This window comes from Bos javanicus, chromosome X (genome assembly GCF_032452875.1).
Source record: "Bos javanicus breed banteng chromosome X, ARS-OSU_banteng_1.0, whole genome shotgun sequence".
Taxonomy (NCBI): Eukaryota; Metazoa; Chordata; class Mammalia; order Artiodactyla; family Bovidae; genus Bos; species Bos javanicus.
In genome coordinates, this window is record NC_083897.1 from 58,894,246 (window position 1) to 58,910,748 (window position 16,503).

Sequence of the window (16,503 nt, forward strand, 5' to 3'; positions counted from 1 at the left end):
ACATTGAAAAGCAGAGACATTACTTTGCCAAAAAGGTCCGTCTAGTCAAGGCTACAGTTTTTCCAGTGGTTATGTATGGATTTGAGAGTTGGACTGTGAAGAAAGCTGAGCACTGAAGAATTGATGCTTTTGAACTGTGGTGTTGGAGAAGACTCTTGAGAGTCCCTTGGACTGCAAGGAGATCCAACCAGTCCATTCTGAAGGAGATCAGCTCTGGGATTTCTTTGGAAGGAATGATGCTAAAGCTGAAACTGCAGTACTTTGGCCACCTCATGTGAAGAGTTGACTCACTGGAAAAGACTCTGATGCTGGGAGGGATTGGGGGCAGGAGAAGAAGTGTACGACAGAGGATGAGATGGCTGGATGGCATCACTGACTCGATGGACGTGAGTCTGAGTGAACTCCGGGAGTTGGTGATGGACAGAGAGGCCTGGTGTGCTGTGATTCATGGGGTCGCAGAGAGTTGGACATGACTGAGCTGAACTGAACTGAAATTAATAAATGAGTATTCTGGTTTAGGTGTCCACTTCTTGTGAACTCAATTAGAATAGGTTGTCCTAAGAAAATTATACAGTCCCCCTAGGCTGACAAAATTAAACTCCTAAGTGGGCAAAGCTTAGAGTCAAACCCAGAAATGTGGGGAACTAAGTAAGGTGCCATCCAAAGGGCCATGTAACCTTCCCTTGAAAATACTTCTAATCTATCACCCCTTTTGAACCCAAAACACACTGTTTTTTAATGACTGTGAATAACAATGGCACAGTCTATGAATAATTTAAGGCAGAAATCTTGATGCATAGGTGTGTTCTCCATCCATATTTAGACACAAGCTTTTCAAGTGCAGGCATGTTTCGTGAAATTCTTTGGGTGTGCAATAGGACCCAGCACAGTGCTTGGCTAGGTAAGTACCCAGCGGGTATTTAATGAATTAAATTTCGATTCTATGCCCTCTAAATGGTGGAATTAGAGAGTTGTCTGGGCTTGGTTTAAGGGCCAGAAAAGGGATTTTGTCTCCACTTATTCAAATATTTTAGAGTGCCTGATATATGTTAGACATTGTATTATATATTGAAGATAAGGTGGAAAATAAGACAGACATGGCTCTTGCCCTCATGGAAAGTGACTCACAGAATTGTTTAAGTGATATGCAAATAGAAAAGTACTAAGTGGTAGTTTTGTATGTATGTATGTATGTAGATATGCAGTTGGAGAAGGCAATGGCACCCCACTCCAGTACTCTTGCCTGGAAAATCCCGTGGACGGAGGAGCCTGGTGGGCTGCGGTTCATGGGGTTGCTAGAGTCGGACACGACTGAGCGACTTCACTTTCACTTTTCACGTTCATGCATTGGAGAAGGACATGGTAACCCACTCCAGTGTTCTTGCCTGGAGAATCCCAGGGACGGGAAGCCTGGTGGGCTGCTGTCTATGGGGTCGCACAGAGTTGGGCACGACTGAAGTGACGCAGCAGCAGCAGCAGCAGGAGATATGCAGTTGGGGCTTCCCAGGTGGTGCTAGTGGTAAAGAACCCACCTGCCAGTGCAGGAGACCTGAGAGATGTGGGTTCAATCCCTAGGTCTGGAAGATCCAGTGGAGGAGGGCATGACAACCCACTCTAGTATTCTTGCCTGGAGAATCCCCATGGACAGAGGAGCCTGGCAGTGGGGGGGGGGGGGGCTACAGTTCATAGGGTCACACAGAGTTGGACACTACTGAAATGACTGAGCACACATGCATGCACATGTGCAGTTAGGTTTCTATCACTCTTCTGGGGACCATCTCTCTCCACCCCCTGATGCCTCCTAGAAATCTTGGCCTTGGTTCTTCAATTTATATTAACACTAAAGTTAACATACATGACAATAATTTGGTAAATATAAAGCCCAATTTAAAGGCATTATTACTGGTCATTTATTAGGGGCATGGCACTGTGCTAGGCATTGTCTTAGATGACCAAGACTCACTTACCCTCAAGAAGTGTGTATCTCAGTGGAGCAAAAATCATACATATTCACTCACCAATTATCTATTTAATATCTACGGTGTATCAAACATTGTTTGCTGCTGCTGCTCCTAAGTCGCTTCAGTCGTGTCCGACTCTGTGCGACCCCATAGATGGCAGCCCACCAGGCTCCCCCGTCCCTGGGATTCTCCAGGCAAGAACACTGGAGTGGGTTGCCATTTCCTTTTCCAGTGCATGAAAGTTAAAAGTGAAAGTGAAGTCGCTCAGTCATGTCCGACTCTTAGTGACCCCATGGACTGCAGCCTACCAGGCTCCTCCGTCCATGGGATTTTCCAGGCAAGAGTACTGGAGTGGGGTGCCATTGCCTTCTCCAACATTGTTTGAGGTCTTGGCAATAGATCAGTAAACCAAAAAGACAGATCCCTGCTGCTCTTCCACTGCAGGGAACACAGGGTTGATCCCTGACTGGGGAACTAAGATCCTGCATGCCACATGGAGCAGCCAAAAAAAAAAAAAAAAAAAAAACACACCAAAAACACAACAAAAAGACAGATCCCTGGCCTCATGGAGTTTACATTCAGTTGAAAATACAGCTTAATTTTCTGTATTCAGCTGAATACAGAAAATATACACAGAATACACAGTAACATGTCAATTGCCATAAGTAAGGTACAGAGACAACTCTGTGTGTTCAGACTTAACAGTAACCAGAGAAATAGCACAGGTAAGGGGACAATCACAGTTTTAGGGTTGATCTGGATCCAAGTTCCCTTTATGTTACTTCATTACCTATGGGCCTTGGGTAAGTAACTTTGCTGAGCCTCATCTTTAAATTGAGGATAAATGCTACATATCTTATAGAGTTTTGGTGAGATGTTTTAAACCATGCAGGACAGGCAAAAAACATTCAGTTCCTTTCTCATTCTAGACAACTAACTCCACACATATCTCATGTCTTTAGAAACTTTAGGTTTTTTAACTAAATGTCTGAAAAATAAGCAAAATATTTAGTAACACTGAATTTTATTTTTTACCTATAAACTGGGGATTAGAACGATTACTTACTAGAGTGATTTGAGAATTAAAAAATCCTCTAGTAGAGACTTCCCTGGTGGTCAGGTGGTTAAGACTCTGTGCCACCAGTGCAGGGGGCATGGGTTTGATCCCTGATCAGGGAACGAAGATCCCACATGCTATGCAGTGAGGTCAAAAGATTAAAAAAAAGGCCTCTCATACAGTGCCTGGTTCATAGCAAGTAATCAATAAACGGTCATTGGCTTCCTTTATTCTTTCTGCCTTGTCCAGGTCACCTATATAGACTCATATCTAATGTCCAAAAGGGACTTAGAAAACTCAACTGTCAGGTATTTTTGATAATCTACATTGGCAGGGTTATTGTAATGATTAAAGGACACAACTCATGTGCCTGCCCCAGTATTCACACATAAAAAAGCTCATATTCCCCCTCCCCAAGAAGTCTAACTGAAAAAATATCCAAGCCCAGGATTTAACAATGGGTGATTCAGAAGAATTGGTCATACTCCATCAAAAACCACATGAGACTCTCTTTTCTGAGGAAGCAAAAGAACATAGTAGAAGAAGCAAAATAAAGGTGGACTAGGAGAGCAGCAAGATGTTCTCAGTAGGTAGAAGTTGGGAACTTTGGGTGATAGTTAAGAACATTTAACTTTTAAAATGTATGGCTGGTAATTTTTGCAATTGTGATAATTGTGCTATGGTTGTGTTAAAGTACTCCTTATTTTTTAGAGAGTAGGGGCTTCCCTGGTGGCTCAGATTGTAAAGAACCTACCTACAATGCAGGAGACTTGGGTTCGATCCCTGGGAAGATCTCTTGGAGCAGGTCATGAGAACCCACTCCAGAATTCCAGGCTGGAATTGAGAATTCCATGGACAGAGGAGCCCAGCGGGCTGCAGTCCATGGGGTCACAAAGAGTTGGACATGACTGAGTGAGTAACACTTTCACTTTTTTTAGCGATGCACACTGAAATATTTATGGATAAATTTTTTAAAGGTATCGAACATTTTTATTTAAATTGTAACAAACTTTATAATTTTCGGAATATGAATACTTTAGCAATAATCTGGTTCTCTAGCAAAGTATATATGACCCCATTGACACATCATAAACACACATGCTTATTTACAAATTATATTCTAAGCAAGGAAATTCTTCAATTCCTACTCTAATTCCTACCCTTTTTCAATTCAAACACACACTATGAACTCAATTCCCCCAGATTTATTAATATGTGTAGAATATATTAAGATTTATTAAGATACATACTATATATGTACAGAACTTGAAGCGTTGGCAACGTATGCATAAGCTACAAGGTACATACATTCAACAAATATCTGCTATGTGTAAGCCAGTAAAAGACGGCCCTTGCCTTCACAGCATATATTAATAAACCTGGGTGACAGTAGTATGGTAAGATCTGGGAAGCATACATAACAATCTAGGGCAGCAAAAAAAGTGATTGAGGTTCTTAAGGTTCATTTTTGGTTGGATATGATGTCTAATTATAGAATGAAAGCTATTACATAAATAACAGCCTCTCCCAAGTATCCCTTAGAAGAAATGGAGTAGCCATCACAGTCAACAAAAGAGTCCAAAATGCGGTACTTGGATGCAATCTCAAAAATGACAGAATCATCTCTGTTCATTTCCAAGGCAAACCATTCAATATCACAGTAATCCAAGTCTATGCCCCAACCAGTAATGCTGAAGAAACTGAAGTTGAAAGGTTCTATGAAGACCTACAAGATCTTCTAGAACTAACACCCAAAAAAGATGTCCTTTTCATTATAGGGGGCTGGAATGCAAAAGTAGGAAGTCAAGAAACACCTGGAGTAACTAGCAAATTTGGCCTTGGAGTACAGAATGAAGCAGGGCAAAAGCTAGTAGAGTTTTGCCAAGAGAACGCACTGGTCATAGCAAACACCATTTTCCAAAAACACAAGAGAAGACTCTACACATGGACATCACCATGGTGAATACCAAAATCAGACTGATTATAATCTTTGTAGCCAAAGATGGGGAAGCTCCATACAGTCAGCAAAAACAAGACTGGGAGCTTACTGTGGTCAGATCATAAACTTCTTATTGCCAAATTCAGACTTAAATTGAAGAAAGTAGGAAAAACCACTAGAACGTTCAGGTATGACCTAAATCAAATCCCTTATGATTATACATTGGAAGTGACAAATAGATTCAAGGGATAAGACCTGATACAGCACCTGAAGAACTATGGATGGAGGTTCATGGCATTGTACAAGAGACAGGGATCAAGACCATCCCCAAGAAAAAGAAGTGCAAAAAGGCAAAATGGCTGCCTGAGGAGGCCTTACAAATAGCTGTGAAAAGAAGGGAAGCAAAAGGCAAAGGAGAAAAGAAAGATATACCCATTTGAATGCAGAGTTCCAAAGAATAGCAAGGAGATAATAAGAAAGCCTTCCTCAGTGATCAATGCAAAGAAATAGAGGAAAACAATAGAATGGGAAAGACTAGAAATCTCTTGAAGAAAATTAGAGATACCAAGGGAAGGTTTCATGAAAAGGCGGGCACAATAAAGGACAGAAATGGTATGGATCTAACAGAAGCAGAAGATATTAATAAGAGGTGGCAAGAATACACAGAAGAGTTATACAAGAAAAGATCTTCATGACCCAGATAACCATGACAGTGATCTTTCACCTAGAGCCAGACATCCTGGAATGCGAAGTCAACTGTGCTTTAGGAAGCATCACTACAAACAAAGCTAGTGGTGGTGATGGAATTCCAGTTGAGCTATTTCAAATCCTAAAAGATGATGCTGTGAAAGTGCTGCACCTAATATGCCAGCAAATTTGGAAAACTCAGCAGTGGTCACAGGACTGGAAAGAGTTTTCATTTCAATCCCAAAGAAAGGCAATGCAAAATAATGTCCAAACTACTGCGCAAGGGCACTCATCTCACATGCTGGCAAAGTAATGCTCAAAATTCTCCAAGCCAGGCTTCAACAGTATGTGAACTGTGGACTTCCAGATGTTCAAGCTGGATTTAGAAAAGGCAGAGTAACCAGAGATCAAATTGCCAACATCTGTTGGATCACTGAAAGAGCAAGAGAGTTCCAGAAAAACATCTACTTCTGCTTTATTGACTACGCCAAAGCCTTTGACTATGTGAATCACAATTGTGGAAAATTCTTAAAGAGATGGGAATACCGACCACCTGACCTGCCTCCTGAGAAATCTGTATGCGGGTCAAGAAGCAACAGTTAGAACTGGACATGGAACAACAGACTGGTTCCAAATAGGAAAAGGAGTACGTCAAGGCTGTATACTGTCACCCTGCTTATTTAACTTCTATGCAAAGTACATCATGAGAAATGCTGGGCTGGATGAAGCAGAAGCTGGAATCAAGACTGCCAGGAGAAATACCAATAACCTCAAACATGCAGATGACACCACCCTTATGGCAGAAAGTGAAGAGGAACTAAAAAGCCTCTTGATGAAAGTGAAAGAGGAGAGTGAAAAAGTTGGCTTAAAACTCAACATTCAGAAAACTAAGATCATGGCATCTGGTCCTATCACTTTATGGCAAATAAATGGGGAAACAATGGAAACAGTGATAGACTTTATTGGGTTTTTTTTTGGGGGGGGGTCTAAAATCACGGCAGATGGTGAATTCAGCCATGAAATTAAAAGACGCTTGCTCCTTGGAAGAAAAGTTATGACCAACCTAGATAGCATATTAAAAAGCAGAGACATTACTTTGCCAACACAAGTCATCTAGTGAAAGCTATGGTCTTTCCAGTAGTCATGTATGGATGTGAGTTGGATTATAAAGAAAGCTGAGCGCCAAAGAATTGATGCTTTTGAACTGTGGTGTTGGAGAAGACTCTTGAGAGTCCCTTGGACTGCAAGGAGATCCAACCAGTCCATCCTAAAGGAAATCAGTCCTGAATATTAATTGGAAGGACTGATGCTGAAGCTGAAACTCCAATACTTTGGCCACCTGATGTGAAGAACTGACTCATTTGATAAGACCCTGATGATGGGAAAGATTGAAGGCAGGAGGAGAAGGGGATGACAGAGGATGAGATGGTTGGATGACATCACCAACTCAAAAGACATGAGTTTGAGTAAGCTCCAGGAGTTGGTGATGGACAGGGAGGCCTGGCATGGTGCAGTCCATGGGGTCACCAAAAATCGGGCAGGACTGAGCAACTGAACTGAACTGAAGTCTTTCAAGAAAAATAAAACCCTAACAAAGGCACTATCTAGCAATAAATATTCCAGTCATAGCAGTATATAGGTTTGCGATAAACAGGATTGGGTATTGGGAGAGACCTTGACTTTGAGATTTGATTTCATTGTTGAATTAACTCTTAGTTTAAGTAGGATATAGAGCCTTCATTATCCAGACACTCAATAAAGTTTAGAGTCACTGGATGCCAAAAGTGACTGAGGCACCAAAAAGATTGCAGGAAAACTTTGTTTTTATCTTTCCATTCCAAATTAGGATGAGAATGAACATAATTTACTAGTTATTTTGGGCTGCAAAGACCAAAAGCCAAAAAAAAGCTGGGGTGGGGTAGGGGGAGGGCAAGGACAGGCCAGAGTTCATTTGCTGTCATTTAAACATACTCCACTCCAGTACTCTTGCCTGGAAAATCCCATGGACGGAGGAGCCTGGTAGTCTGCAGTCCATGGGGTCGCTAGGAGTCAGACATGACTGAGCGACTTCACTTTCACTTCTCACTTTCATGCATTGGAGAAGGAAATGGCACCCCACTCCAGTGTTCTTGCCTGGAGAATCCCAGGGACGGGGGAGCCTGGTGGGCTGCCGTCCATGGGGTCGCACAGAGTCGGACACGACTGAAGCGACTTAACAGCAGCAGCAAACATATCTATTCATTAACCAAAGGTGGTCCGATCAAACAACAATAGTTAAATTGATTAGACAACCTGTATATAATCAAATGGCAGGAATAAAATATAATAACTTGATTTTTCTTTCTTTTTCATGAATGTTTTGTCTATAAAGACCAACTTTACTGACTGTAGCTGGTTTGTACTATATCCATTTAATCAAACTCCAATAATAAAAACAACTCCATTTCAAAAACTACTATTTCTGGAAGGCTCAGATCTGCATTAAAAGTTTCAGGATACAACTCTGTGTCTAAAGTCAGCCCCTTGAAACACCCAAAACTTTAGTTTCCACTTAGAATGTACTTAGAGACAACAAATGTTGCCTGTGTTTTTCACTTCGAGGGAGCAGACTAAAGATTTCAAAACCCTTCATTCGGTAAAGTAGTTATCCCAGCTGAAGAACAAAGCAGCCCAGGACCTCTCTCCCAGCCACAGCGAATAAACAAGAAAGAGGAACAGCTTTATAAAGAAAACAAACCCAACTATCCTCCCCTTCTGCTTTCTTCATCCTACTTGGCAGAATATCAGAGTTTTGAGGAAGATTTTGGAATATAAAAGATTTGTGCCTAAGATAAAACTTAAATTTTGCTGAGGCTTAGCACTAAGTCCCTTCCAGAAGGCAGTTTTTATTTTAACATTTCAGAAAGAAACTTCAAACTTTTCTACAGCAATTTAAATCACATATTAAAAACTGTATTATCAATAATTCATTTCCAGTGAATGTTCTTTCTCAGAGAATGCTTTAATTTCATACAATATTGCATGATCAATCATTTGTTTCTATTAAACTTTATTTTATATTTTAGTATAGTTGATTAACAATGTTCTGAAAATTTCAGGTGTACAGCAAGGTGATTCAGTTATACACATCCATATATCTATTCTTTTTCATTTTCCCATGTAGGCTGTTGCATAATTTTGAGCCAGCGCCCTGTGCTATACAAGAGGTCCTTGTTGCTTATCCATTTTAAATATAGCAGTGTGTACATGTCTATCCCAAACTCAGTAACCATCATTTGTTTCTGATTCGAGATCATCTCATTTCAAATTGATAAATTTATTTGCAACTGGTTTTTGGGGGCTTCAGACAATTACTTCATAAATCATGTTCCTGTGTAAAAACCACATCCATTTTCCTCCATCAAGAGCAATGAGATTTTTATAGGAAAGAATCCAGGCACAAAAGCAAGTATTTGAGTGATGATTTATATTTCCATTTTACATAGACATTAACTACAAACTGAGCTTGTTACCCAGTTGAACAGTAACCATAGAGGGTAAGGGGGGAATGACTATGCCTATATTACTAATAGGCCCCACCCTGGATTAAGTGTCTACACCAAGCTAGAATACATCACAGTCACATAGGGTGGAGACATGTTCCTAACTGCTGTCCTCTCAAGGTAAGTTTTTGTTGCCTGGCTTTGAGCTCTAAGCAAACAAAAGTTGTTCTACTTGTTTGTAATCCATGCTGAATGAAAACCTCAAGTACTATGTTCCTTTCCTTGTCTCCCCCATCCCATAAGACTTCATTAACCAAACAAACCTGTTTTCAGATGATTTTTAGTATGTAATAGGGAAGAGTGGATTTTACTACTTATCATCCACAAATGGGCCAAAATTACCAAAAGACTTGAAAGTTGGCATAATTACAGTTTATCTAAATAAAACACATGCAGTCATTTTCTGGAACCGACAGAAGGGCATGAGTTATAGCACCACCTGAAACTGTGGACAAGGCAGATACATGTTGAAGCCTAAATTAATAGATGCTGAGCAATAGCTAACAGCCCAAGCATAGGAGATCAGCTTTAACGAGATTAACTCTTAGACTACCGTCATACCTTTACTCAACTTAAACACAAGGCCAGGTGTGAGCTTTTTTAATCCTCCCTTATGCACATTGGACATATTAAAGGAAGAGAGGGGATGATATCAGGTAAATACAGGTGGAGCCAATGCAAATTTTGTGGATTGGTGATTACTGCCCTGAGTCAAAAGATTTGGAAGGAATACATGATCAAGGCTGCAGTGGCAGCAGTGGCTGTAGTGGCACTCTGCTCCCTTCCATGGCTTGATGCTGATTTTCATCATCTTTATCACAGATGTGCAGCATGTGCCTAAAACCAAGTGGTTCTCATGTCAACACACATTAGAACCACTTGGGGAGCTGTGAAATTTCCCATTCCCCAGGTGCCGCCACAGACGAATGAAGTCAATATTTCTGGAGGTGGGGCCCAGACATTTGTATTTTTTAAAAGTCTGCAGGTCATTCCAATGTGCAGCCGAGGTTGAGAACTACAGGTCTAAATGTTGTGATTCACAAGAATTCAAAGCAACATAATAAGGGGAAAGGGGAAGCTCCCCCTCCTCCCACCTTCCATGGAACTAACCGGAAGGTCAGTTGGCTTCCTGCCTTGGGATCGCTACCTTACAACTAGGGCTATGAGGACACTGGCTTCCCTTTAGAGAAAACAGTCAACATTGAATGGGCATTTACTGATACTTTGTGCCAGGCATTGTGTGTAAAGCTCTTCATGTGCTCTGTCTGATTTAATCCTTGTGACATCCCTATGAGATATCTATTAGTCATTGCCTTTTACTGAGGAGGAAACTGAGGCACAGACAGGTGAAGTGATTTTCCTAAGGTCACCCAGCTGCTACTCTTCACTCTTCTGAAACTAAAAAAAATACTTGGTCTTTCATGTACTGTCTAGAGGCCTGGGTTCTCTTTGGTCACATTGTTTTCCTAGCTAAAAAGGTTTCTTCTCTCTGAAGGGAGCCATACAGTCTACCCTCATCAATAATGATGCATTAGAACAAAAATGTCAGCATAAATCCACCAAATATCACCTATGTCTATATATGCAATTTACTACAACTTTAAGCAACTCCTCGTCACGAGTTACATTTTTCCAAACATTTTGCAGTTATCCATCTTTCAACTGTGGCCTTCGGGTAGGGAACCAAACTTGGGAAACATAGTAGAAAAGAATCTGTCAAGAAAATCCACATTTGAGATGGAGAGCTGAAAGCCAAGATTCCAGAGAGGTCGGTTACGTTCCCTTACCTTTTGGCAACTCTAACTGGCTACCAGTCCCAAACTTAATAATGAGAATCTATTGCAGAAAGAAATATTCATCTCCTAGAGTCAGTGATCTTGCATTGTTACAATGACTGGTAAATTTTTCTAGGATATTGTGTCCCGAAAATCAAGGCTGAAGCAGAGGGAATGAACAAATTCCATTTCTAACAGCACCCCACTGTGCTGGACATGTGTGAAGGATGGCCCCAGGATGCCAGATCAGATTGTTGTATGGTGAGTTGCAGTGAGGCAACCCCAAGCAGGGACAGCAGAAGAAAACCCATTAAAGCAGCTCTAAAGCCCCACTTCAAACAATGGGGCCGAGCTGCAGGCAGCAGGAAACAAACAGCAGGCAGGCTGGGCTGGCTAAGGCAATAAGGGAGTGCTGGAGGGGGTTGTTTTCTGAGCTCCAGGATGACCTCAGGTCTCAGAGGCAGAGTCCCAATCAACCACACTATCGGCACAGCTGCAATTGTGACTCAAAAACAGTCTTTGTGTGTACAGTGGTCCACGGACTGGAAAGGGCTGATGTTGTCACCCTGGTCTTTTGAGCCCCATCTGTGCTCACAGATAACAATCCCCATTAGTAATATTATCTTCAAATGTGTGTAGAACATCAGCATAAATATAGCTAACATACCATTTCCGTGAATACAAATAGAGTGGCAAGACCTGTACCTGGAGGATAATAATCTGTGATATCTTTTCATTTTGGAAATGGATTTCTTTTGCAGTACAGCCATTAAAAAAAAAATCTATCTGCATATAAGAGAAAAATATTAGCAGTAGGCACACTCAAATGTTAGCCATGTTTATCTCTGGCTCTTGGAAGAACAGATGAGTTTTAAACATATTTTCTTTTGTTTGCTTGTATTTTCTAAATTTCCTAAAAATAAACATGTATTCCTTAGGCTATTTTCTAAAATTTCAAAGAGTTTTTGGCTATCATAGATTTTTTTCCCCAAAATGAAAACAAACAACTTAGGAGTGTCTTAATTTGTCCTCTAAGATGTCATTTGAGAAAGGGATTTGCATGTCTAAAGATAGAGCATGACACAATATATTCCTGTACCCTTTTGGGGGAAAAAGATTCTATAAATAAATCCCAAGACTCCCTTTGGCAGGGACTCAATATCACTAATAGAGCCAGTCCTAAACTCTAAAAGAAGAGTTGGCCAGAACACCAATTATATTGAATTTTAGAATCCTGGCATATAAGAAACATTCACTTTTTTTTTCTTGACTATTGGAATCTTACCTTGGAACAATACCCAGGGTTTGGTTTGTCATCCTCTACAAAGAGGGAGGCAGTGGCATGCAAGAGCCAACTCAAGATTCTGGATTGTATGCATCTCTTCTGAACTCTGCATTTAGTGACATCACACTGAGAACTTGAAATCAGCTTTGGTGGGAGTATTTATATTGTGGAAATTGGCAAATGCTACGAAATAGGGCTTTCCCCTCTTTCCATAGAGAGCCGGTTGTTGTTAAACATGGGAATATCTAACCTCCCCTCCTAATTCAGCAGAACCATTGTTTGTCCAATGATTGAACTGGGAATGAAAACTTTTATGTGTATGAAAGCAAAACTACACTGTTGTAAAAGCTACAGAAGCTGAGTTCAACTCAAGTTGAGCTCTTGGATCTGCCATTAGTGAGCCAGAGCATGTCACTGCCCTTCCTGTACCTCCGTTCTTTCATCTCTACTGTAGGAGGACCAGACCATGATGTCTAATCTCTTCTAAACAGGGACAGCTTGTAATTCTAAGGTGAAGAGGTAGTGGCTAGAGGTTCACACTCTGGAGAGAAGACAGCCCTGGGTTTATTTTTCTCTGTTTTCTCTTTTATTGAATGACAGCCCTCAGTTTAAATCTTGGCTCCGCCTTCACTAGCATCTGTGTGACCTCAGGCAAGTTACCTAACCTCTCTGAGTCCCCATTTCCTCATCTGAAAAATAATGATGATAATAATAATACCTTCATTATAGGGCTGTTGTTAGGATTAGATGAGATCATTCTCAGCTGTCCTAGTAGTGGGCACCAATAAACTCTATTATTATTAAACCTGTTCCCACTTGGCCCTGACACAAAATGCCTTAGAACTATAGGGATTGCTAAGATATCTGTGAGATGGTGCCCAGGCTCCGTCAGATATTATAATCTGTTACAAAGCAATCAGTACTGGAAACAGTGGTAGAGCATCACTTGAAGTAATAATGTAGATAATAAATGGGAGATAGAGGCCTAATATTTATTGGCCCCATGCTAGGCCTTTCATGCATGCTTTATCTTGTCTAATGCTCACACTCCCTTGGGCAAACCAGGTGTTTTTCTGTTTGGGGTTTTTTCCTTTCTACAGACGTGGATGCATGCATGCATGCTCAGTCACTCAGTCGTGTCTGACTCTTTGCGACCCCAGGGACTGTAGCCTGCCAGGCTCCTCTGTCTATGGAATTTTCCAGGCAAGAATACCGGAGTGGGTTGCCATTTCCTACCCCAGGGGATCTTCCTGACCCAGGGATCAAACACACATCTCCTGCATTGGCAGGCAGATTCTTTATCACTGCTCCACCTATACTGAAGTTCAGAGATGTTAGATAACGCTCAAGGATCTACAGTTAATAATTGGCAGGGCCAGAAATCCTCTCTCCCAAAAACAAATAACCCAGATATCTCCTGAAAGTGCTGGAAGACTATATTTTTTCAGAAACATAAATATCAGAGCAATTTTATTGATTAGAAGGTACAGACGTAGATAAAAAGGAACTCTGCAACACAAATACTGTCATGGATCTGAAAAATAAAATCTGCAATATGTAAGAACTGGTGAAGTGTGGTGGTAGCTAATGCCAATAATTTTTCTAAAACATCGCCTAGGGACTTCCCTTGTGGTCCAGTGGTTAGGATTCCATGCTTCCAATGCCAGGGCCCAGGTTCGATCCCTGGTTGGGGAACTAAGGTCCCATGAGCCACATGGCAAGGCCAGAAAAATAAATATAATAAAATTTAACAATCACCTAATTCAAGAATAGTATTTTCGATAATTTGCAGTTTCATTTTCTCTCTAAGTATTTTGGGATAGGATCATTCCTATATATTTCTAGTAGGGTAGTGGTTCTCAGAATCTGGACCTTAAACCAGCAACATCAGCATCACCTAAAAACTTACGGAAAATGCAAATTCTCAGGCCCCCAAAATTGGGAGCAAACCCCCTTCTCCTCAGTTCTCCCATGTTCAGAGTGTTTCTGAGGCATATACAATCTGAGAACCAGAGCTGTAGGTGTAGGTGGAAAGAATGAAAAACAATTAAAATGTCTCAAGAAATCTTTACATATAAATATATTGCCCTGACATGCTTATGGGTGGTGACAGTGTCTTTAAAGTGCTACAGCTTCAAGAAAGATTTAAATCACTCATTGTTCTATAGTAACAACTAAATCTTGCTGAACACTGAGCTTCCCATCTTTCTGCCACACATCCCACTCTCCCCAAAAGCACCTATAATAGATTTTTTTGAAGGAGTGGTTTCTGAAAATAAGTGATGTTCAAAGGACCTTGGTACTCAGTACTGACTTTGTCTCTACTCTGGGGGCAATGAGAAGGCGAAGAGCACCTGCAGGTGACTGGCAAAACAAACCCCGCCTTTTCACGAGCGAGACCTCAAGGCTTTCACCAGCAATGAGCTGGGAAAGTTTTGCTTACATTACAGAGCCTTAGCAGGGACTGTCAATCCCTCTGAAATGGCTTCTGTTCTGACACTTAGTTCTCCATTTCTTCCACAAGGAGTTCTGCTGCAGCCAAGGTGAGCCTCAGGGCACTCATAAGTTCTCAGGTGCACATTCTAGCACCTTGACGTTGCTTCCAGTCACATGACTGTCATCCCCTAAAGAATTGTGCCCTATTGACAGCTTATTATTTGTTACAAAGGTGAAATTAAATGAATCTTTGTACTCAAAAAGTAGAATAACCACTGTTAGAGATGTCAACAGTGGCAGGGGATCGTCCAGTGGATATGACTGTGCCCTTCCAATGCAGGCGGCCTGGGTTCCAGCAATGGTTGACAAATTAAGAACCCGTGTGCCATGGAGCGTGGCCAAAAACAAACAAAAAATGTTAACAGCAGCTATTTGGTGGGGAGAGGGATGGTCTTTTTTTTAATATATATATTTATCTGCATTTTTTGATTTAAAAATATTTTGTAACAAGTATAATTTAATTTTTAAATTTGAGGTTTAAACATAAAAATAAGCAGTATTCAGGAATTCCCCAGTGGTCCAGTGCTTACCACTTGGTGCTTTCACTGCTGAGGGCCCAGGTTCGATCCCTAATCTGGGAACTAAGATCCTGTAAGCTATGCAGTCCATAGGGTTGCAAAGAGTCAGACACTACTGAGTGACTGAGCACACACACACACACACACACACACACACACACAGAAGCAAGAGAGTAAAACAAGATATCTATATATTTATTGCACAAGGCTTGTAATCAGAGATCATTTCTGCCAGAGAGCACATGGCAGGTAAAATATGCTTTGCAAATTGCCTGGATAATTGCCATCATATTATAAGACCTCTTCTTCCTTGATCAAGGTGGAATGGTTTTTGGTACATAGGAATCATGGTCAGAACCCTCTGGCCTGTGGTCCTTGCTTTGCACTTAGGTGAGCACAGGCATTAGGAGGAGTATTTATAAGGCTGTCATGGAATGCATGTGAGCATGTGTGCACATGTGCATGTCTGCCTGCATACATGCATGCATGCTTCTTATGTGGCTGTCACTCCTGTCTTCTTTCCTCTATCTCAGGATAGAAAGGGAGAGACACACTTCACCCATAAGAGACAAATTCTAAAATGTGTTAATGTGAATGCAATTCAACATTTTACTCTGGAAGATGTGAATAATAAAGTGCTACCCTAAAAAGTGAACTTTTACTTGGCCAGGAATCAAGGAGTCAATTTGCTTTGTATCCATGCCTCACAGAATCCTCATGACAAAGCTTTGAGGAAGATGGTAATCTCCTAATGGCCAAAAAACCATATTCCTAGAGGAATTAACTATGAACAGGTCCCATATGTAGAGCACTTACTATCTGTCTGGCATTGGGCTACATGCTTTCTATATATTATCTCATTGAATCCTCACTATTCCAATCTGGGTTGAGAATAGTCTGGAATGTTCAGTGGTATGCCAGGTAGTCCCTGAAAGTCCCAGCAGCATAAACGTGGTACCCTCTTTGGAGAGGTGACTTTGACTATAATCATTATTTTAAATACAAACACAGTTACATTATGGATGAGATTACAGAGCAGGTCTGCATTTAAAGCATAAGCATCAAACTTATGGGAAGTGCTTTGGGCCACCATGCCATGGTCCCTAAGGAATATATATATATATATATATATGTATATATGCTTACTAATCTCTGCTGTTGGCATCACACTCTGCCATACTGCTTCTAAACAAGGCAATTTTTGTCTCTCATTTTATGTGATTTGCTAGAACTTGGGTTCCTT

General features: G+C 41.0%; 1 protein-coding gene and 1 non-coding gene across 4 annotated transcripts in view; one reads left to right on the plus strand and one right to left on the minus strand.

Annotated features, from left to right (window-relative positions):
* COL4A6 (collagen type IV alpha 6 chain) overlaps nucleotides 1–16,503 on the minus strand; it is a 338,917-nt gene that overhangs the window by 222,620 nt on the left and 99,794 nt on the right. The gene's annotated exons all lie outside the window — the stretch shown is intronic.
* TRNAW-CCA (transfer RNA tryptophan (anticodon CCA)) lies at nucleotides 13,870–13,941 on the plus strand. Its single transcript has one exon. It is a non-coding gene; the product is annotated as a tRNA-Trp (tRNA).